We start from the raw sequence: 23188 nt of genomic DNA, 5'->3' as shown, positions 1-23188 counted from the left end.
TGGCTGCAGGGATATCTTCCATGTCTGTCTCAGCTCACAGGGGACTCTGGCTACGCCAATGGTCTGCCGATGCGGAATCCAGGAGAGGTGTGGAGAACCTACGCTACACAGGTCAGGCTCTATATGGGGAAGTGTTGGATGTGTGGATTTCCACAGCAACCGCGGGTAAGTCACCTTTTCTACCCTCAGCTGCGCCTGCTCCGAAGAAACCTTTTTCCTCAGCTACATCACAGTCCTTCAGGACAGCTAAAACAAGAAAGACCAAGCCGTCTAACACCTTCTTTAGAGGAGGTCGGTCAAAATCCAAAAAACCTGCTACTGCAGTTTCCCAGCACCAGCAACCTGCTTCTGGTACATTAAAATCCTCAGCATGACGGTGGACTGTACGACCTGGAGGAGGGGCCAGTGGCGGTGAGGCTCAGACGATTCAGCCATGTCCGACCTGGACCCCTGGGTACAGGATATTGTGTCCCAGGGTTACAGGCTGGAGTTTCAAGAACTCCCACCTCACCGATTCTGCAAATCAGGCTTACCAGCTTTGCTGGCAGACAGGGCTGTCCTACAGGAAGCCATCCAAAAATTGGAAAAGTCACAGATCATTGAACCAGTTCCACCTCAGATGCAAAACTAGGGTTATTATTCGAACCTTTTCGTGGTACCGAAATCGGATGGTTCGGTCAGGCCAATTTTGAATTTGAAAATGTTGAACCCCTATCTGAGGGAGTTAAAATTCAAAATGGAGTCTCTGAGAGCGGTGATCTCAGGTCTGGAAGAGGGGGAGTTCCTGGTATCCCTGGATATCAAGTATGCGTACCCCCACATTCCGATTTGGCTGCCGCTCCAGGCTTATCTCAGATTTGCAGCCACTATCAATTTCAGGCACTGCCATTCGGCCTCTCCACAGCACTGAGTGTGTTCACCAAGGTGATGGCAGAGGTGATGGTTCTCCTCCGCAGACAGGCGGTGAACATAATCCCATATCTGGACGATCTGCTGATAAAGGCATCGTCCAGGGAGATGTTGTTGCAGCCCATTGGTCTCACGACTCGTCTGCTCAGGGACCACGGTTGGATCCTGAACCTTCCAAAATCACATTTGGAGCCAACAAGGAGATTGTCTTTTCTGGGAATGATCCTCAACATGGAAGTGCAGAGGGTGTTTCTGCCAGAGTAGAAAGCGTTGGTGATTCAAACAATGGTCCGGGACGTACTGAAGCCAGCCCGGGTATCGGTTCATTAGTGCATTCGCCTTCTGGGGAAGATGGTTGCCTCTTACGAGGCTCTACAGTACGGAAGGTTTCATGCTCGGTCCTTCCAACTGGATCTCCTGGACAAGTGGTTGGGATCTCATCTACACATGCACCAGAGAATACGTCTGTCGCCGAAAGCTAGGATTTCGCTCCTCTGGTGGCTGCAACTACCCCACCTTCTGGAGGGCTGCAGGTTCGGGATTCAGGACTGGATCCTTCTGACCACGGATGCAAGTCTCCTGGGCTTGGGCACATTCACTCAGGGGGAATCCTTACAAGGAAGGTGGTCAAGCCTGGAATCCAGTCTTCCAATAAACATTCTGGAACTAAGAGCCGTCTACCACGGTCTACATAAACCGCCAGGGCTGAACGAAGAGCGGAGCTGCAATGTCAGAGGTAACAAGAATCTTCCTCTGGGCAGAAAAACACGCGTTGGCGCTGTCAGCAATCTTCATTCCGGGACTAGACAACTGGGAAGCAGGAGAATGGGGCCTCCATCCGGAGGTGTTCACAGAGGTGACAGATCTTTGGGGTGTACCTCAAATAGACATGATGGCCTCCCGTCTCAACAAGAAGCTTCAGAGGTATTGTCCCAGGTCAAGGGACCAGCAAGCCGTGGCAGTGGACACCCTGGTGTCTCCGTGGGTGTTCCAGTTGGTGTACGTGTTTCCTCCACTTCCACTCATTCCAAGAGTTCTAAAACTCATAAGGAGAACAAGAGTTCAGGCAATCCTCATTGCTCCAGACTGGCCAAGAAGGGCTAGGTCCGTGGACCTTCTGGGTCTTCTGCTGGAAGGTCCGAGGCCTCTTCCTCTTCAGGAGGACCTGTTACAACAGGGACCGTTCGCTTATCAAGACTTACCACGGCTACGTTTGACGGCATGGAGGTTGAACTCCAGATATTAGCTCGGAAGGGCATTCCGAATAAAGTCATTCCTACCCTGATACAGGCTAGGAAAGGAGTAAAGTCTATACATTACCATCGCATTTGGAAAAAGTATGTATTTTGGTGTGAATCCAAGAAGTTTCCTACCGTAGAGTTTCCACTGGGACAGTTTCTCCTCTTCCTGCAAGCAGGTGTGGATATGGGCCTGAGGTTGGGATCCGTAAAGGTCCAGATTTTGGCCTTATCCATTTTTTTTCCAGAAACAATTGGCTGCCCTCCCTGAGGTTTAGACTTTTTTGAAGGGGGTTCTGCACATCCAGCCTCCCTTTGTACTGTCTACGGCGCCCTGGGATCTTAACGTGGTTTTGCAGTTCCTCCAATCGGATTGGTTTGAGCCTCTACAGGAGGTTGTGTTCAAGTTTCTCACGTGGAAGGCTTTCACTTTGTTGGCCTTAGCTTCTGCTAGACGTGTGTCAGAGTTGGGGGCTTTGTCCTGTAAAAGCCCCCACTTGATCTTGCATGATGATGATTGAGCGGAGCTCCGGCCACGTCAGCAGTTCCTTCCGAAGGTTGTTTCAGCTTTTCATATCAACCAACCTATTGTGGTGCCAGTTGCTACTGACTCCTCAATTTCATCAAAGTCCTTAGATGTTGTAAGGGCTCTGAAAATCTATGTGATGAGGACTGCTCGTAACAGAAAATCAGCCTCTCTGTTTGTCCTGTATGATCCCAAGAAAATTGGGTGTCCTGCTTCTAAGCAGACAATCTCTTGCTGGATCAGGTTCACTATCCAGTATGCGTATTCTACGGCAGGATTGGTGTGTCAAAAATCTGTTCAGGCCCACTCTACTCGTAAGGTGGGTTCTTCCTGGCCGGAGCCCCTGGTGTCTTGGCTTTACAGCTACTTGGTCAGGGTCGAACACGTTTGCTGAGTTCTACAAGTTCGATACTTTGGCCTCTGAGACCTGAAGTTTGGTCAATCGGTTCTGCAGGAGCCTCCGCGCTGTCCCTCCCGTTCTGGGAGCTTTGGTACATCCACATGGTACTAATGTGGACCCCTGCATCCTCTAGGACGTAAGAGAAAATAGGATTTTAATTACCTACCAGTAAATCCTTTTCTCGTACTCTGTAGAGGATGCTGTGCGCCCGCCCAGCGCTTTGTTATCCTGCAATGATTTATTGGTTCAGTACTGCTTTGTTCTTGGTTAAGTACTGTTTTGTTACTTGGTTGAGAAATATTGTTCAGCCGTTGCAGATTTTTCAAGCTGGGTAGCTTGGTTTGACTTGTATGTGTGAGCTGGTGTGAATCTCACCACTGTCTGTGTATAATCCTTCTCTCGAAGATGTCCATCTCCTCGGGCACAGTTTCTAGACTGAGTCTGGTAGGCTGGGTATAGAGGGAGGAGCCAGCCCACACTCTCACACTCTTGAAGTGCCAATGGCTCCTGGTGGACCCATCTATACCCCATGGTACTAATGTGGACCCCACATCCTCTACAGACTACGAGAAAAGGATTTACTGGTAGGTAATTAAAATCCTATTTTATTATTTTTTTATTGACTCTCCTTCTGACCATTGGTCTGTGTGTACAGTATAAAGTAGATTAACATTACAGTCATCACTGACCATTTGCCAGAGCTTGTAGATCAATCCGCCTCTAGGGGGAAGGGACCAACCTTTGGCGCTACTGGATAATGCTCAGCAATGGTAAATTACTAAAGAATGAATAAATTAATAAATCGCAGTTTTGTGCAAAAAAATTATTAAATTAATTAACCTGTTATAAGATCATGAGTAATAGCTGATAACAAGAGAATACAGTGTAATTCTATTTGCTCTTTCTGTGTAAATTGAGGTATGTAGATATTGTAAAGTATATACAAAGTATATATGAGTAGAATAAATAAGTTAATAAAAGAATGGAAATAAGATCTTTCTATAATTTAAATGAACTTGTTTAATAGGCTAATAGTTTGTTAAAAAATGACAGTATTTTTATACACCTTAATACCTGAGCGCGCTCTCTGTAGTATAAATAATAATAATAATTTCTAACATACAGTATAATTAAAACAATTATCACAATATATATATAAATATAAAAGTGAAGGAGACCGGTCTCCAGTTATGTATAAAGTGGTGACTCGTCAGGCAAGTGCTCTGGCTGGACGTTCTGTGTCCGCAAATGTCCGTTTTAACAGAGTTCCCGGTATTTTGTTATTCGTTGGGTAACTTCTAATCCCAGTGCAGAGTACTCGCAGTGTTTCAGCGTTCAGATAAAAGTTTGCAAGGGCGCTTACGTGTCTTCACCCCGTCCGGGGCTGGGGGATCCGTTGTTTCTGCTTTTGTCCTTTGGTGCTGCTGGTGTTTTTTCCCCCCGTAACCGCGGTGTGTTACAGGCGCCTGTAACTCCGATCCTCGTGGTGCTTTCTCGCCGGCGTCTTCCAGGAGGTTAGGATCTCCGGGTTTCGTATGAAACCCCCCTTTTCATCCGAAACCCGGAGATCCTAACCTCCTGGAAACAACCGAAAAGAGTTTCCTACTCTAACCTGGGCTGCACGGATATCTGAACATACAAGTAACCTTATAGGGAGCGCAGAGCACACCCCCAGCTACATAGATCAATCCGCCGCTATTCACTCTAAAGTACTGGATTAGTGGAGCATTAGCCACCCAATGGTGGAGATGTGTGTTACATGCTGAGTATGTAGTAGTGCCTCAACGCGCCTGTCCGTGCATAAACTCAGCAACCTAAGCTATAGCCTAGGTGCAATTAAACCTCCGTGTAGGCGGAGAAATGGCAAAGATAAGGGAGGCTCCCTCTGTACCACAGCAATCTTGATCTGGGGAGATTTTGATTTTTCATTTATGTACTCTGTTATTGGGGTCCCTTGTAGTGCAGTATAAATAAAGGATAATAATAATAATAATGCCCTCTGAAACTGAATGCCCAGATTTTCTGTTAAAAAATACGAAGAATATTTCAAATATTACTAGATTTTAGTACTGTACGTTTGTTATGTTATCGCCATTCTCAGATGGTAGTAATAGTGCAGTTATTGGGGTGGGTAAGATGGTTACGTAGGCTTCACCTTCTAATGGAACTTGACTACGGACTGGATTATCACTGTTATCACAAGCAATCTTGTATTGGGCAAAGCAAAAGCAAGCACACTCCCTAGCAAAGAAAATATATAAATTTCAAAAAATACAAAAAAAAGGTTCTTATAGTCCTAAATTTGCCCACTAGAAGCAAGCATCTTCCATAACATGGTTCGTGTAAATAAGTTCATGTAGATTTTTTACATATAAAAACAAATTAGATTTGTTGAGTAAAAATAATTAGCAGTCCCTTTGCATATTAGGCATTTGTCCAAACTTTGTGCTACAAAGGAATCCTACTTTTCATTGGGAGTAGTCTGCATTTAATTATTACTGTATACTTACAGGAGAACAGCGATATGAAAAAATCATGCATAACTATTTACTGTATGGAATAACAAAACCAATAATGTAAGTGAAAGAGAACAGACATGTAAGAGTCTTATAGATATAATCGGCAAAGGTACAATTCCCCACAGACTGTAAAGAGTATAGGTAGGTTTTCACAGCTGCTGCTACTGTACATAGGGACAATGGGTGGGATTCAATTCTTTTCACCCCTTTCCACACTCGTTCTGTTTCTGCCCTCAGGGACGTTGTATCATTATTTCAGCTCGCTACCCCCGGAGTAGCGAGGCACCCAACCCTTTACACAGTAAACCTGATTACTATGGGAGCAATATGCGCGATAAAGGAGATCATTTTAGAAAGGAAATTGGGCGTGATATGTCATTTGAATCTCACCCAATGTGTCACTTATGTAAAATTTGTGTTGGTCCTTCCTATACTACCACCAGTCCACGTGTGTTCAGAATCTGACAGGCAGGAGACAGCTGCCAGCAGTGGCAGACTCAGAAGAAAGAAAATGCAGGTGCACACTCTAAACACTAAGAACACTGGCAATCAGAACAGTTTTAATAAACTTTGCACTTTAACATGGAGTAAAATTGAGGTTCTTAGCATCATTGTTGACCAGAAAATATGAGCCCACAACATAATAAGTAGTGCTACCATGCTGAGACTTGTAATTCCACATAGAAATGTACATGCACATTGAAAACACTAAGAACAATTATAAGAAACTCTGCAATTTAACATGGAGTAAAAATAGAGGCACTTAGCATAATTGTTGGCCAAATAATATGGGCAATAGAAAAAGAAAACTTTCACATATGACAATAGCGCTCACCAAGTGACATGCAAAAGTGTGTGAACAACTGGTATAAAATGCATTCACCCTTAATAAAGGTATTCCTCATTGGTGAAATGAATGGAGGATGGAGATTCACTCTAGGGGATCCTCATAACAAGCATCGATATTCAAATAGAGCAGATGAATTCCCAAAAATCTGAAAGATAAGTGCCTCTTTCCCCAATATATATGGGTATAAAATAAGAGGCACCATTAAACACAGACCATAGTGTAGTAGTTTTGATAAAAACACGCACTGGTTTTAATGCACAGATAGAGCTTACAAGAAGTTAAAAGAACAAAAGCATGTCATAAAAGACTTCATGGGATAACACAGATGTTATATCACCCAACGATTCCTTGCAGCCACGGCAGATGTTATTGGAAGGTGTGCACAGTCTCTCCAAGTGTCCACTAGCATGCAGGATAACAGTGGGTAATTGTGTCCAGATGTCCCAGGGTCAGTCACAAATTAAAAACAAGAAGCCACGCTTAACGCGTATCGGACCAAACGTCCTTCATCACGCTTCTGATGAAGGACGTTTGGTCCGATACGCGTTAAGCGTGGCTCTTGTTTTTAATTTGTGACTGACCCTGGGACATCTGGACACAATTACCCACTGTTATCCTGCATGCTAGTGGACACTTGGAGAGACTGTGCACACCTTCCAATACCATCTGCCGTGGCTGCAAGGAATCGTTGGGTGATATAACATCTGTGTTATCCCATGAAGTCTTTTATGACATGCTTTTGTTCTTTTAACTTCTTGTAAGCTCTATCTGTGCATTAAAACCAGTGCGTGTTTTTATCAAAACTACTACACTATGGTCTGTGTTTAATGGTGCCTCTTATTTTATACCCATATATATTGGGGAAAGAGGCACTTATCTTTCAGATTTTTGGGAATTCATCTGCTCTATTTGAATATCGATGCTTGTTATGAGGATCCCCTAGAGTGAATCTCCATCCTCCATTCATTTCACCAATGAGGAATACCTTTATTAAGGGTGAATGCATTTTATACCAGTTGTTCACACACTTTTGCATGTCACTTGGTGAGCGCTATTGTCATATGTGAAAGTTTTCTTTTTCTATTGTTATATTTCTTGAAGTGTGGGATACACCTCTTTTTACACTTGATATAGCTGCACTCCAAGTTTATTGCGCATACTATTGAAAACACCTGCTGTACCTCCAAATAATATGGGCCCAAGACACCACATGGTATATTTTTACTAATGTTCAGTTTTACAAATGTAGAGCTGTTGTCGATAGCAAATAGATTCTACTTACCTTTTATCTAGCACAGGCCTGGCCAACCTGTGGCTCTCCAGCTGTTGTAAAACTACAAGTCCCATCATGCCTTGCCACAGTTTTGCTATTAGGGAATGCTAAAACTGTGGCAGGACATGCTGGGATGTGTAGTTTCACTACATCTGGAGAGCCACAGGTTGGCCAGGCCTGATCTAGCACCTTCTAGTAGATAATAGCTAGAATGTGATTGCTATGGGCAACACCTCCACTTTTTTAAACCCACATTTTAGTAAGTTACATAGTCCAGGTGCTTAAAAAAAATTGGCTTGTGCTTCTTTGAATTTACTGTAGACTATTTACTCAGTCGTTGAGAGCAGCATTGGTCTGTGATACTTGGAGAAAGGGGGGGGGGGATCATGGACAAATTTGAAAAAGTATTATGCTGTTAAAGGGGGTGGATTTATCTCCCTTGGCCAAGGGGGCAAATTCGGGTTGGTGGGGAGTGACCAGTGCAGTTGCCCTCCCCTCCATGACACTTGCAGGGAGAGAAAACAGAATGCAGCAGCCTCCCTGGATGCTCGGCATTGTGTGCAGGACTGGGGAGAGAGACTGTTGCTGCTGAACAGCGGCAGTCTCCACCTCCTCTCCCTGCCAGATGTGTTACTGACCTAAGCCGCTCCAGTCGGCCCAAGTAAGTAGTGCCTGCTCCCCCATCCCCACGCCCGTTCTTGATGCCCCTATATGTAAAGCGAGGTTGTATCTGCACACACACAACTTTTTAGATAACGACGTGGAACCGTAGTTCAAAAAAAAACAACCAATTAAATTATTGGTATTTACCATTTGTTGTGGGGGTGCTACCAACTACAGCTGTGGTAAGTACAGTAGGAAGAGAGAAAAGGCTGTATTGTTAGTGCACAAAAGGAGGAGTGACCTGATACCCACATCCACCTATATACAGGTTGAGTCTCCCTTATCCAAAATGCTTGGGACCAGAGGTATTTTGGATATGGGATTTTTCCGTATTTTGGAATAATTGCATACCATAATGAGATATCATGGTGATGGGACCTAAATCTAAGCACAGAATGCATTTATGTTACATATACACCTTATACACACAGCCTGAAGGTAATTTTTAGCCAATATTTTTTATAACTTTGTGCATTAAACAAAGTGTGTCTACATTCACACAATTCAATTAAGTTTCATATACACCTTATACACACAGCCTGAAGGTCATTAATACAATATTTTTAATAACTTTGTGTATTAAACAAAGTTTGTGTACATTGAGCCATCAAAAAACAAAGGTTTCACTATCTCAGTCTCACTCAAAAAAGTCTGTATTTCGGAATATTCCGTATTTCGGAATATTTGGATATGGGATACTCAACCTGTATTCATAAAATGTAACTTTTATTGTTGTTATATTAAAATAGTGTGACAATAACTAACACACAAACTACAGGTATAGGCGAAACATAGAGGTTAAAATTTAGACATATACAACACATACAAAAAGTGCATGAGAATAATAAATGTGTGTACTTTGTACATACTGAGAGTGGTTTTCATTCCCTGGGGCATATTTATCAACAAATATATATGAGATATGCTCCAAAAATTCCCATTTTCTAGGGGTACCTACAAATGTTAAGTATACCTAGCTGTATGTAGGGGGATCACAGCAAATATTGGAGATATCTTCAGGGTCCCCTGTTCTTGACAGCAAAAGCAGACACCATCATTTTTTAGGGGGCTATTTAATTGTCAAATTTACCATCTCCAGACCTTGGCCTCACAAGCTAATGTCATGTTCATATGGCATTAGCGGTTGTAGACTATAAGCTATACTCCTCAATATTTTTGGCAAAGGCTCATTGCACTTGCGCTGTCTGCAGGCCGCTGTGGGATCCTGAAGGAGAAGTAAAGTGATCACTTTAGCGATCATTTCACTTCTAACACATTGTAGGAATGGAGCCCCTGTCGCTAGTGCATACATATTTTTTTTAATAAAATATCCTTACTTTCATATTGCATAATAAGAAATTGTAATCTGGTCTAAACCTCAATAATGAATAAATATACCCGAGGGTGTTTCATCAGCTTCACTCCTGGCATTTTCCTCTTCTTGCAACCTGCTGTCAACACTGGTTTTCAAAATGCAATTCTGAACTGTGTTGAGGTAGAATTAACACAGCAATGTTCTACAGCTCTCTACATAGCTTAGTATAGGGATGATATCAGGATCCAGGCACTTGGGAGGTCAGCAGTCAAAATACCGACAGCAGCATCCCGAAGGTCAGGATCCTGATACAAAGGTGGTAAGGAGATTAACCCTAATCTCCAACCCCCCTAACTCTAATCCTCCTTACCCGCAGCCTGACGCTAACCCTTCTCCCCTCGCAGCCTAACCCTCCACGGTGGTGCCTAAACCTTCACTCCCCCTTTCCCCTCCCGACAGCCTAAACAAAACTCTCCTTCTCCCCCAGAGCATAACCCTAACCCTCCCCAGGGGTGCCTAAACCCTCACCCCCCCCCCCCCCCCTTTCCCGACGGCCCAAACAAAACCCTCCTTATCCCCCAGAGCATAACCCAACCCTCCCCGGGGGTGCCTTACCCTAATTCCCCCTTAATGCAGCCTAACCCTCCTCCACCTGCAGCCTAACTCTCCCCCCACAGCCTAAATGTAACCCCCCCCCCCCTTCACAGCTTCTCCGGCGGATCATCAAATCCTCATTTAGGATACTGGCGGCTGGGATAGTGATCAATGTCGGGATGCTGCCGCCAGCATTTCGAGTAGTGTCAGCATTTCAGAACCCCTTAATATAATAATAGTATAATCAGCAAAACATGCTTAATAGTGCTGTGTTGCTTGTGACTGGACATTTATATGGTCATATTACTATATGGGGAATGTGTGTCTCCCAAATATATGGCGTTACTTTAGCTCTCGCTAGTTTAGTTACTGCTGAATACTATAAAATAAAGATTAAAAATGTGTGTGTGTGTGTATATATATATATATATATATATATATATATTCTTGTGTGGTGCCCGGCACTCCTGGTCCTTATAACTCATTAGCCTGGGTGCCCTCCATATGGATATAATACCAGCAGATAAAGAAAGAGGCGTCACTCCAGGACTTTTAAAGTGCAATGTTGCAATGTATTAAAACAAATCACAGGTCCAACGTTTCGGGGCCCGTAGCCCCTTTGTCAAGGTGTGAATAAGTGTAAAGTGAAAAACCTCTTACCTTTAAAGTTGGTGGGCACCACGTGTGAGGAGGTGCTTCGCCCAAGCTGTCTGACGCTCCGGGGGCCGGGGGTTTCCGGCGCTGAGTGAGTGACGTCCCGCTCACAGCGCCTGCCTGCTTCGGCGCCCCGTTGCCATGACATCACGTCTGGACTACGGCCCCCGGAGCGTCAGACAGCGCGTGGTGACCACCAACTTCACACGTGGTGACCTCCTCACACGTGGTGACCACCAACTTTAAAGGTAAGAGGTTTTTCACTTTACACTTATTCACACCTTGACAAAGGGGCTACGGGCCCCGAAACGTTGGACCTGTGATTTGTTTTAATACATTGCAACATTGCACTTTAAAAGTCCTGGAGTGATGCCTTTTTCTTTATCTGCTGGTATATATATATATATATATATTGTTGTGCCAGCAATAAATTCTAATCTATGCAAAGTATGAATGCTTTATACTGTAGTATAGTACAATATATGTATATATTATGTGCATTGCGTTACCTAAGATTCAACCCATTAGCAATATACTGTAACTTGCTAAGAAAGTACTGAATAGAGATTTTAAGCATTGGACTAGATGCTGTGTATATAGGGCCTAATTCAGACCTGACCGCTAGTATGTGATTTTTGCATTGCTGCGATCAGATAGTTGCTGCCTACACGGGGAGGGTATTTTAGCTGTGCAAGTGTGCGAACGCATGTGTAGCAGAGCTGTACAAACAGATTTTGTGCAGTCTCTGTGCAGCTCAGGACTTACTCAGCCGCTGTGATCACACCAGCCTGTCCAGGACACGCCTGCGTTTTTCCAGACACTCCCTGAAAACGGTCAGTTGACACCCACAAACGCCTTCTTCCTGTCAATCTCCTTGCAATTGCCCGTGCGAACGGATCCGTCGCACAAACTCATCGCTGAGCGGCGTTCCGCTATGTACCCGTGCAACGTGCCTGCGCATTGCAGTGCATATTGATGCACAGGTTAGACCTGATCGCCCGCTGTACGAAAACGCACAGCAGCGATCAGGTCCGAATTACCCCCATAGTACCCCTGAATATGCAGTGTTGGGAATTGTTGCTTTTACATTTATATATAACTTTTTTTTCCAGTCATTTCATTTCTTAATCAATACTTCTTTTTACTCTTCTAAGTTTTATACTATTTTAATTTATGACCAGTACAAATGCTTTAACCTTCTTAAGTCCTTTTAATAGATGTGACATTTCTGCCATGCATTCAGCCCTTTGTTTCTTCCTTCCACATCAACATTTGGTGCAAGAGTTTTATCCTCTGCAGATCCTGCCACTTGGAACAGACTTCCTGTATCTCTCTGCCTCATTGAGTCTTCATCTCTTTTCACATCTCATCCTGAAACACATCTTTTCTCGCTTGCCTATGGTTCTTAATTTCTCTTTTCCTCTGTTATTGGCCCCTTGACTGATTGAATGCTTTAATTTCTTGAGCTCACACACCACTCTTTTTCAATAATTATTATCATAAACTGTCTGCTGACTTATATTTTATTTTTTCATTACATAAAGCATTTTGGAATTAAGTTTAAATGAGAGACATGAAAATTATTTTTTTGTGATTGAATATTTTGCTACTCAAATAAATTTATCTCCTGATATTTAATAATGCTTAGTAGTGCAGTGAACACATATATACAGTACAATATGGTTGATGTTTAACTATCTGTTCTAAATTCCCCACATTCCTCTACAGAATAATTTACATAGGCCACAGTTGCTGACATTTTAACAATGCCCTCATTGGTATACTGCAAGTAGAAGGTGTAGGGGAGCATGGTGTGGTGAATCCTGTGGTTGTGTCCGCAACCCCCCTCCCCCCCCCCCCCCCCCCACACACACACACACACTGCAGAATGCATTTTGAAGGGATGCTATGACAAAAATTGCATCATTAAGCTCCCAGATGGCCCAGTTCACTGAAGTGAGTGGTTCTGGGAGGTTGCCTTACTCTTAGCATCCACAACATTTGTGAGTCTCCCAGACATTTTGGGAGATTAGATTAGTTTCTCGCAGGCAAAAACATAAATACAGTTAATGTAATCATAGGCAGACCTGCCCATCCATGTTTTTTTAACATAGAATAAGCAAGTGTACCAACTCTGTGTATGCAATAATTTTGTACACACTTCATATAACTATCTTTTTTTCAAGGTTATCCCCATCCTCTGCAACTTTAATATCCCTATTGACATCACTAAACCAACATCCACTAATCTGCTCACCCTCTTTTGGCCTTTCGCAATGGATTCATCGTCTCAGCCACTCCCTTGACCTTGTCTGCTCCCACTAGTGTGATCTATCTGACTTCTCCAACTTTCTTTTTCCCATCTCTGACCACAATCTACTCTTTTTCACCCTCTCATCTCCTCCTTTCCTCCCTACTCCCAGACCCACCATCACCAAACGCAATCTAGGGTTTCACTACCCCGCTATCCTTCTTCAATACTCTCCTTTCTCCTCTATCCACCATGGCCTGCCCCAACCAGGCAGCCTCCTTTTTGTAAATCCATCCTCACCTCCACACTTAATTCTGTTGTCCCCATCTCCATTGTCCCCCTCTGCCATTCTAAACCCCTACCCTGGCACTCCAAACTGACACGGGTCCTGCAAAAATGCTCATACACCACCAAGTGCTTCTGGAGGAAATCTCACTCTCAAGCGGACTTCCTCCATTTCAAGTTTATTTTCTCTTCCTACAGCTCTGCCCTCTCTCTTGTTAAGCAATCACTCATCTTTTCTCAGTCCTCCAGTCCCTGTCGCCTCTTTGATATTTTTAATACTCCCCCCCCCCCCCCCTCTCCCATCCTTCCTCACTGCCACTAACTTTTCCTCATTCTTCTCTTCCAAAATCGAGATAACCTGACATGAAAACTCCTCCCGTCTACCCTTGGCAGCCCCGCTCTCCCTCCAGCCATACCACCTTGTTCTTCCCACCACAGACAAGGAAGTCCAAATCCAGGGGTCACTTCTCTCTGCTCATCCTCCTGGATCCCTCTGCTGCCTTCTACTGTGGATCATCCTCTACTCCTCTGTACCCTCCAGACCATTGACCTCTCTAGCACTGTCCTTGCCTGTTTCACCTCTTACCTCGCTAACCACTCCTTCTCGTGTCTGCCTCCTGTTCCACCTCACCCCCATCCATCCTCCCTGTTGATGTCCCCCAGGGTTCTGTCGTTGGCCCCCGTCTCTTCACTTCTTCCCTGGGTGCGCTCATGTGGCCTTCAATACCACGCTTTGGCCGATGATATGCAATTATACCTCTCCTCTCTTTTTTTTTTTTTAAACACATTTTATTGAGTGGATCATGAAATAGGTACAATGATAACATAACAGAGCACCCGAACATTTTGGGTGCTTAAAATACAAATGTAGGTACAGTAAATTGTTGCTACAACAGCGTGGATCCTTTTTTTTTTTTGTTTTTGTGTTTTCCCGTGTTTAGAGATTCAAGTTAGAGCATAAAAAGTGGGAAACTCTCGGCAACGGAGTGGCCTTCCGTCAAGAGAGTCAGCAAAGGAAATTAAAAAAAGAGAGTGCTCGGAGAGCGATCAGAAGGGGACAGAAAAGCATAGGAGGCTGGGCACCTCCGGTTGAAGAGAAGAGGGGGGGGGAGTAGAGAGAGGGCAAAGAGGTGGAGGGGTAGCCTTCGGGGGCAAGAGGTGGATAGGACCTTGGCATGCCGTGTCAGATTATGAATGGGGAGGAAGCCTGTTGTAGGTTTAGCCATGGGGACCATACTTTATCGAATTGCTTCGCAGTATTGCGAATAACTGCGGTCATGTATTCCATTTTGTGGACATACCATATCCGAGAAATTATCCCCTGTATTGGTGAGGGGGTCGGGCTCTTCCAGTCTGTGGCAATTTGGCATGTCATTGCCGAGACTATATGTCGGAATAGTTTGTTTTGATGTCTGTTGAGGGTAGGAAGAGTCATGGGGAGCAAAAAGTATTGGGGGTCGGAGGGGATGGAGGTGTCGAATAAACGCGAAAGCATGGTGATGAGTTCACCCCATATTGTGTAGATTTTAGGGCAGGCCCACCATATGTGTAAGAATGAACCGATGTCCATACAGCCCCTCCAGCATCTATCTGGAGTATCGGGGAACATAGTATGTAGACGGGAAGGGACATAGTACCATCGGTAGAGTAATTTATAAATATTTTCTTTAATTCTTACACATATGGATACCTCTCCTCTCTTAACCTCTCCCCATTGTCCTCTCTCAGGTATCCAGTTGCCTCTCTGCCTGGATGTCTGTTTGCTCCCAGTAGATCAACTCAGACAAAACTGAACTCATCATCTTTTCCCCCAATTCATAGTCTCCACACCCCCAAAAAAAAATTCTATCACTGTTGACAACACCATCATATCCCCATTCCCCAAATCAGCTGTTTTGAGTGTCTTGTTTGACTCCTCTCTCTCCTTTACTCCCCCCCCCCCCCCCCCCGCACTTCCAAGCTCAATCCTGACGGTTCCATCTGCTCCTATCTTGCTCTCCTTCGTTCTGCTTTAAACTCCTCAGCTAGACTTATCTTTCTCTTCTGCCACTTCACATCTGCCACTTCCCGTTGACAACACCTGCACTGGCTCCCATTCCTCAGCAGAATCTTATTGAACTCCTCATCCTCACATATAAGGCCCTCTCTAATTCCAGAGTTTTCGCACAGCGGGCGATCATGTCCAAACTGCGCATATATATGCACCACAATGCGCAGGCACGTCGCACGGGTACAAAGCGGATCGCCTTACAGCGATGGGTTTATGCGACGGATCTGTTTGCATTGGCGATCGCAAGGAGATTAACAGGAAGAAGGCGTTTGTGGGTGTCAACTGACCATTTTCAGGGAGTGTCTGGAAAAACGCAGGAGTGTCCATGCGTTAGCAGGGAGGGTTCCTGACATCAATTCCGGTCCCAGACAGGCTGATGTGATCGCAGCGGCTGAGTAAGTCCTGGGCTGCACAGAGACTGCACAAAATCTGTTTGTACAGCTCTGCTACACATGCGTTTGCACAGTTGCACAGCTAAAATACCCTCCCCCTCTAGGCGGCGACTATCTGATCTCAGCAGTGCAAAAAATTTGCTTGCTAGTGATCAGGTCTGAATTAGGCCCCTTATCTCCCTTTTCTCTCACACTTCAGTTACAGCTCTCTCCTACTCAGTGACCGTTCTTATTTATTTATTAACAGTTTCTTATATAGCGCAGAATATACCGTTGTGCTTTACAATTAGAACAACAGTAATAGAACAAAACTGGATAAAAACAGACAGACATAGAGGTAGGAAGGTCCTGCTCGCAAGCTTACAATCTATAGGGAAAAAGGCATTGATACACAAGGATAGATGCTACCTATTGCGTAATGGTCCACCATATTGCTAGGTTCTTAATGGGTTGTATGATATGATCACCCCGCAATGTTGTCCAAGTATCAGGAAGGTGTGAGAGTAAAGAAAGACAAGATATGTGATGTTATGTGTACTGTACAGAGAGGATGTAATTAGATAGGGAAGCACTGAAGGATATGTGGGTCTGGAATTTGATAGGCTTGTCTGAAGATGTGAGTTTTCAGGGAACGTTTGGAGACTAGAGGCGAGTCTTATTGTGCGTGGGAGGGCATTCCACAGAGTGGGTGAAGCGTGGATAAAGTCCTGTAAATTTTGAGTGTGAACAAGTAATGCGTGTGGATGAGAGACGCAGATCTTGTGCAGAGTGGAGAGTTCGGGTAGGGATATATTTTGAGATGAGTGAAGAGATGTACAGATGGGTCCACATTTACTGTATCTTGACCTTTAATAGGATTAATTGAGACTGGCCAGTCGGACTTAATCCCCTGCTGTAATTACTTAATCCACTGCTGTATTGTTCTGTGTATTGTATTGCAGCTGAGAACAATAGATGAAGGGTTTATGCTAATAAGTCATGTTGTGCCTAGGCACAGAAAACTAGTCAAGATTACCGTGGACCCATCTGTATGTTGGTGCAGTTTGGTAAATAGCCTTGTATGTCAGTAAAAGTATTTTATATTCAATACGGTAGAATACCGGTAACCAATGGAGGGACTGACAGAGCGGATCTGCAGACAATGTACGTCTTGCGAGGAAGATTAGCCTCGCAGCTGCATTCAAAATGGATTGTAGTGGCGAGAACCTATGTTTGGGAAGACCGGTCAGGAGACTATTACAATAATCAATGCGGGAGATAATGAGTGCATGGGTTCGAGTTTTTGCTGTGTCTTGTGTAAGATATGGTCGTATTTTGGATATGTTTCTTAGATGTATGTAACATGATCTTGAGACAGATGGAATGTGGGGAACAAAGGATAGTTCAGAGTCAAGAATGACACCTAGGCAGCGAGCTTGTTGGGGTAGGGATGATTGCTGAGTTCTCAACAGTGATAGAGATATCAGGTTGGTAACTACTATTGGCCAGTGGAAATATAATTAATTCTGTTTTGGAAATATTAAGTTTGAGGTGGCGAGATGTCATCCAAGATGAAATGGCAGAAGGGCATTCAGTGACACGGCCCAATACAGAAGGTGACAAATCTGGGGAGGATAGGTAGATTTGAGTATTATCTGCATACAGAAGATACTGAAACCCAAAAGAGTTGATTAGTTTGCTAAGAGATGTGGTTTAGTTAGAGAAAAGCAAAGGACCTAGGACTGAGCCTTGCGGTACTCCAGCTGAGAGAGGTAGCGAAGAGGAGGTGAAATCAGAGAAACGAACACTGAAGAAGCGATTAGATAGGTAGGATGAGAACCAAGAAAGGGCTGTGTCCTGAATCCCTAGGGATTGTAGTGTTTGCATGAGAAGAGAGTGGTCAACAGTGTCAAAAGCAGCAGAGAGATCAAGGAGAATAAGTAGTGAGTAATGGCTTTTAGATTTAGCAGTGACCAAATCATTCACTACCTTAGTCAGTGCTGTCTCTGTGGAGTGTTGGGCACGAAATCCTGACTGAAGTGGGTCCAGTAGGCTGTGTGAGTTAAAGTGTGTGAGGCGAGTGTAGGCAAGTCTCTCAAGTAGCTTGGAGGGGCATGGGAGCTGAGAGATGGGACGATAGTTTGAGAGTTAGGGTCAGAGGTTTGTTTTTTCAGAATAGGCGTAATCACTGCATGCTTGTACAGAGAAGGAAAGATACCAGTAGACAGGGAGAGATTACAGATTTTATTTAAGGTTGGGATGAGCACAGCAGACAGAACCGTTCTTCTCTTCCAATGGCTGCTTGCCCCTAGTTGTATGCTGATCACTCCTTTGCTTACTTACATCTTACAGCTGTATTGTGTACTGAGAATTGTGGTGCTACTGCAATTGTTGCCTGTGCTTTGTTTTAGTTTTTCAGTTACTGTAATGTAATATTAAGTTCTGTGTACTCTGTATTGTTCGAATGTGTGCTGTATGTATGGCACTGCGAACCATTTGTAGCGCCTTAGAAATAAAATGTAACAATAATAATATTGCACAAACGTGTTTCTAGAAAGTGGAAAGTTACCGGTAGCAGCTCAAGATTGTTATAGTATGAGAAGTCAGTGGAAGCTGGACAATATGACAGTCATTGGTCCCAGTTGAGGCTACTGTGTATCTTTGTAGCTAACATTTAGACCCTCAGTGTGTGGTTGCTCCCCAGTTATTACAGGTAAAGAACAATACATCAACTCCTTAGCTAAATAAACACTAAGGCTGTAAAGAAACTATTTATGCACAGTAACAACTTTCTGCACATATCAGCATAATAACAACTTTTTGGACAATAACAACTTTGTGGACTTGTCAATGCGTGATCATTAATCCTCAGAAATTACTTATTAGCATAGTCAGCAAGTTAGCATATGCAATGTTCTGCGACTCCTAAAGTATTTTCTGGTCAATTCCTTCCCAGCAAACCTAGGACTTGTGAAAATTATTCTATTAACACTATGCATGAAACTAGCATCCTATGTACTGTATAGTGCAGACCTCATCCTGGTAGCTAGTGCTTTGTTCTGTTTACAAGTGCACGTTCTATTATATACTGAACAGTGCTGACCCCCAATCTGGTGATTAATGTACAGTGCAGACACCATTCTGGTAGTTTGTATACAATTGAAGCTACTAGGACATTCGGGTGACTAATATACAGTATAGTGGTTGCATGTATTGCTTACATTTAGTTTCATACATAGAAGCAGCAAAAGCTAGGAATGTAAAAATCTTCAGAGAATATGAGCAGGAGCTTTCAGGAGAAATGAAGTCTACATGTATTGCAGGAAAGCCATAACCTTTGGACTCCTTAGCAAACATATTATCTACTACGAATTACTTTGACTACTCAAAGGATGTCAGTGTCAGACTTCTAAGTAACCTTCTCTACATAGAATGCTTCACCCCCTACATTGGCTGTTACTACAGTGGGGAATTTACGCAAAGATTGGATTGAGATATATTTACTCAACAGTTTCCTGAAATACCGATAGATGTGTCCTCACACATCTAGCCTCAATTTGCCACACAGCGGGAGATGCCTGGCGTGAGTGAGTTGAAAGGTCCCATGTAAAACTGCTTGCATCAGGTTGATTAATTTGATATGCAACACTTGACATGGACAAAAGCTGTGGCCTTTGCATTGTAGCAATTTGTATGCACACACAGATATACAAGTGTCATATCAAATTAATCGGAACAGTCTCCTGGTGCGTCTTCGTCGCACTGCATTTTGACTAAGGCTTTTTTTTTTGTCAAAGAAAATGCAACCCAGATGCCAGACAACTAGCAGAGTCTCACGGGACCTGGCATGCCAACAGGGGCATGTTGGCAAGCCGGTGTTCTGTTTCCTCAAAGTCCTCAGCATGATGGTGGACCTCCCAGCCTGGAGGTTGGGCAGGTGGCACGTCTAATAAATTTCAGTCAGGTCTGGGCGTCCTCAGACCCCTGGGTACAAGATATTGTATCTCAGGGGTACAGACTGGAGTTTCAAGAGCTCCCACCTCACAGATTTTTCAAATCAGGCTAACCAGCTTTGCTGACAGAAAGGGCTATCTTACAGGAAGCCATTCAAAAATTGGAAAGGGCAAATGTCATTGTTCCAGTTCCACCTCATCTGGTAAACAAGGGTTACAAATCAAACCTTTTTGTGGTGCCGAAGCCGGACGGTTCGGTCAGACCAATATTGAACCTCAAATCATTAAATCCATATTTGAGGGAATTCAAGTTCAAGATGGAATCTCTGAGAGCAGTGATCTCAGGTCTGGAGGAGGGGGAATTCCTGGTATCCTTAGATATCAAGGATGCATATCTTAACATTCCTATTTGGCCGCCACACCAGGCTTATCTCAGGTTTGCGCTGTTGGACTGTCACTATCAGTTCCAGGCGCTGCCATTCGGCCTATCCACGGCACTGAGGGTGTTCACCAAAGTAATGGCACAGATGATGCTTCTACTCCGCAAGCAGGGAGTGAACATAATTCTATATCTGCTGATAAAAGCATCATCCAGGGAGAAGTTGTTGCAGTCCATTGTTCTCACAACTCGACTGCTCCGGGATCATGGTTGGATCCTGAATCTTCCAAAGTCACATTTGGAGCCGACAAGGAGATTGTCTTTCCTAGGGATGATCCTCGACATGGAAGTGCAGAGGGTATTTCTACCACTGGAGAAAGCGACGGTGGCCTATATCAACCGACAAGGCGGAACGAAGATCAGAGCTGCAATGACAGAGGTAAAAAGATCCTCCTCTGGGCAGAAAAAAATGCGATGGCGCTGTCAGCAAGCTTCATTCCAGGAGTGGACAATTGGGACGCGAACTTCCTCAGCAGACACGATCTACATCCAGGAGAGTGGGGACTCCACCCAGAGGTGTTCGCAGAGGTGACAATTCTTTGGGGCGTACCTCACATAGACATGATGGCCTCCCGCCTCAATAAGAAACTTCACAGGTACTGTTCCAGGTTGAGAGACCCACAGGCAGTGGCGGTGGATGCACTGGGGGCTCCGTGGATCTTCCAGTCGGTGTATGTGTTTCCTCCACTCCCACTCATCCCAAGGATTCTAAAACTTATAAAAATAACAAGAGTTCAGGTGATCCTCATTGCTCCGGACTGGCCAAGAAGGGCTTGGTATGCAGATCTTCTGGAGTTGCTGCTGGATGATCCAAGGCCTCTTCCTCCATGGGAGGACCTTCTGCAACAGGGGCCATTCGCTTATCAAGACTTACACGGCTACGTTTGATGGCATGGAGGTTGAACGCAAAGTCTTAGCTCGGAAAGGCATTCCAAAAAAGATTATTCCTACCCTGATCCAGGCTAGGAAAGGAGTAATGTCTAAACATTACCATCGCATTTGAAAAAAGTATGTGTCTTGGTGTGAATCCAAGAAGTTTTCTACGGTGGAGTTTCAACTTGGGCAGTTTCTCATATTCCTGCAAGCAGGTGTGGATGTGGGCCTTCGTTTGGGCTCCATAAAAGTGCAGATTTCGGCCTTTTCCATTTTCTTCCAGAAACAGTTGGCTTCCCTCCCTGAGGTTCAGACTTTCTTGAAAGGGGTGCTGCACATCCAGCCTCCGTTTGTGCCTCCTATGGCACCTTGGGATCTTAACGTGGTGTTGCAGTTCCTGCAATCAGTTGTTCGAGCCTTTACAGGAGTTTGAGGTCAAGTTTCTCACTTGGAAGGCGGTCACACTGTTGGCATTAGCATCTGCTAGGTGTGTGTCTAAATTGGGGGCTTTGTCCTGCAAAAGCCCCTACTTAATTCTCCATGAAGATAGAGCTGAGCTCAGGACGCGTCAGCAATTTCTTCTAAAGGGTGTGTCAGCTTTTCATATCAACCAACCTATTGTGGTGCCAGTGGCTACTGACTCCTCAATTACCTCAAAGTCCTTGGATGTTGTGAGGGCTTTGAAGATTTATGTGAAGAGAACTTCTCGTCACAGAAAGTCGGACTCTCTGTTTGTCCTTTATGACCCCAACAAGATTGGGTGTCTTGCTTCTAAGCAGACAATCTCTCGCTGGAACAGGTTAACTATCCAGCATGCTTATTCTATGGCAGGCTTGCCATGTCCAAAATCTGTTAAGGCTCACTCTTCTCGTAAGGTGTGTTCTTCCTGGGCGGCTGTCCAGGGTGTCTCGGCTTTACAACTTTGCCGAGCAGCAACTTGGTCAGGGTCGAACACGTTTGGTACTAATGTGAACCCCAGCATCCTCTAGGACGTATAAGAAAATAAGATTTTAATTACCTACCAGTAAATCCTTTTCTCGCAGTCCGTAGAGGATGCTGGGCGCTTGCCCAGCGCTTCGTTTTCTTGCAGTTGTTACTTGGTTCAGTACTGCCTTGTTACTTGGTTAAGTACTGTCTTGTTACTTGGTTAAGTACTGCATTGTTACTTGGTTAAGTACTGTTGTTCAGCTGTTGCTGAATTGTTTCAAGCAGGTTTACTTGGTTTGCCTTTTTATGTGTGAGCTGGTGTGAATCTCACCACTATCTGTGTATTTCCTTCTCTCGAAGTATGTCCGTCTCCTCGGGCACAGTTTCTAGACTGGGTCCGGTAGGAGGGGCATAGAGGGAGGAGCCAGCCCACACTATTAAACTCTTAAAGTGCCCATGGCTCCTAGTGGACCGTCTATACCCCATGGTACTAATGTGGACCCAAGCACCCTCTACGGACTACGAGAAAAGGATTTACTGGTAGATAATTAAAATCCTATTTTCAGGCTATTTCACAACTACATTTGAAGAAAAGAACAAGGTTGTAAACCTGGCCAGCACAATGTCCAGACTTAAACCCCATCAAGTTGTTTTGGGTTAAAGTGACAGTAGGGTCAAAGCAAAGCAACCTGCAAGGGTATAGAAACATAGAATTTGACAAATTTGAAAAAAACTTCTTGGCCCATCTAATCTGCCCCTTTTTCTTTTATTGTTTTAGTACAGTAACTTCAACCCTGATTGTTCCTTAGTACTTTGTAGGGATATAGAAACATAGAATTTGACGGCAGATCCAGAAACATTAAATTTGATTATATATTTCTAAGAACTTTTCCAACATTTTTTATTAAATTAAATAATGCAGTGATTTTTTTTTCTTTATCTCCTATGGTTTGTTTTATGTTTTAATTTCAGAGTAAATTGAGCCATTAAACTGTAAATTTCAATATTTTTTTTTTTAAATAGATATTTCCACCTGGCCTCTCGCCCGCAATGGCTCTTCTTTGGATTACATCTAACTTTATGAGGTTTCATCATATT

General features: G+C 44.0%; 1 protein-coding gene across 2 annotated transcripts in view; it reads left to right on the top strand.

Annotated features, from left to right (window-relative positions):
* CCDC178 (coiled-coil domain containing 178) overlaps positions 1-23188 on the top strand; it is a 754227-nt gene that overhangs the window by 484971 nt on the left and 246068 nt on the right. The window lies entirely within an intron of this gene.

This window comes from Pseudophryne corroboree, chromosome 5, assembly GCF_028390025.1.
Source record: "Pseudophryne corroboree isolate aPseCor3 chromosome 5, aPseCor3.hap2, whole genome shotgun sequence".
NCBI classification, from domain to species: Eukaryota; Metazoa; Chordata; class Amphibia; order Anura; family Myobatrachidae; genus Pseudophryne; species Pseudophryne corroboree.
Note: the sequence above shows the minus strand (reverse complement) of the source record. Positions and strands in the feature narration are given on the sequence as shown.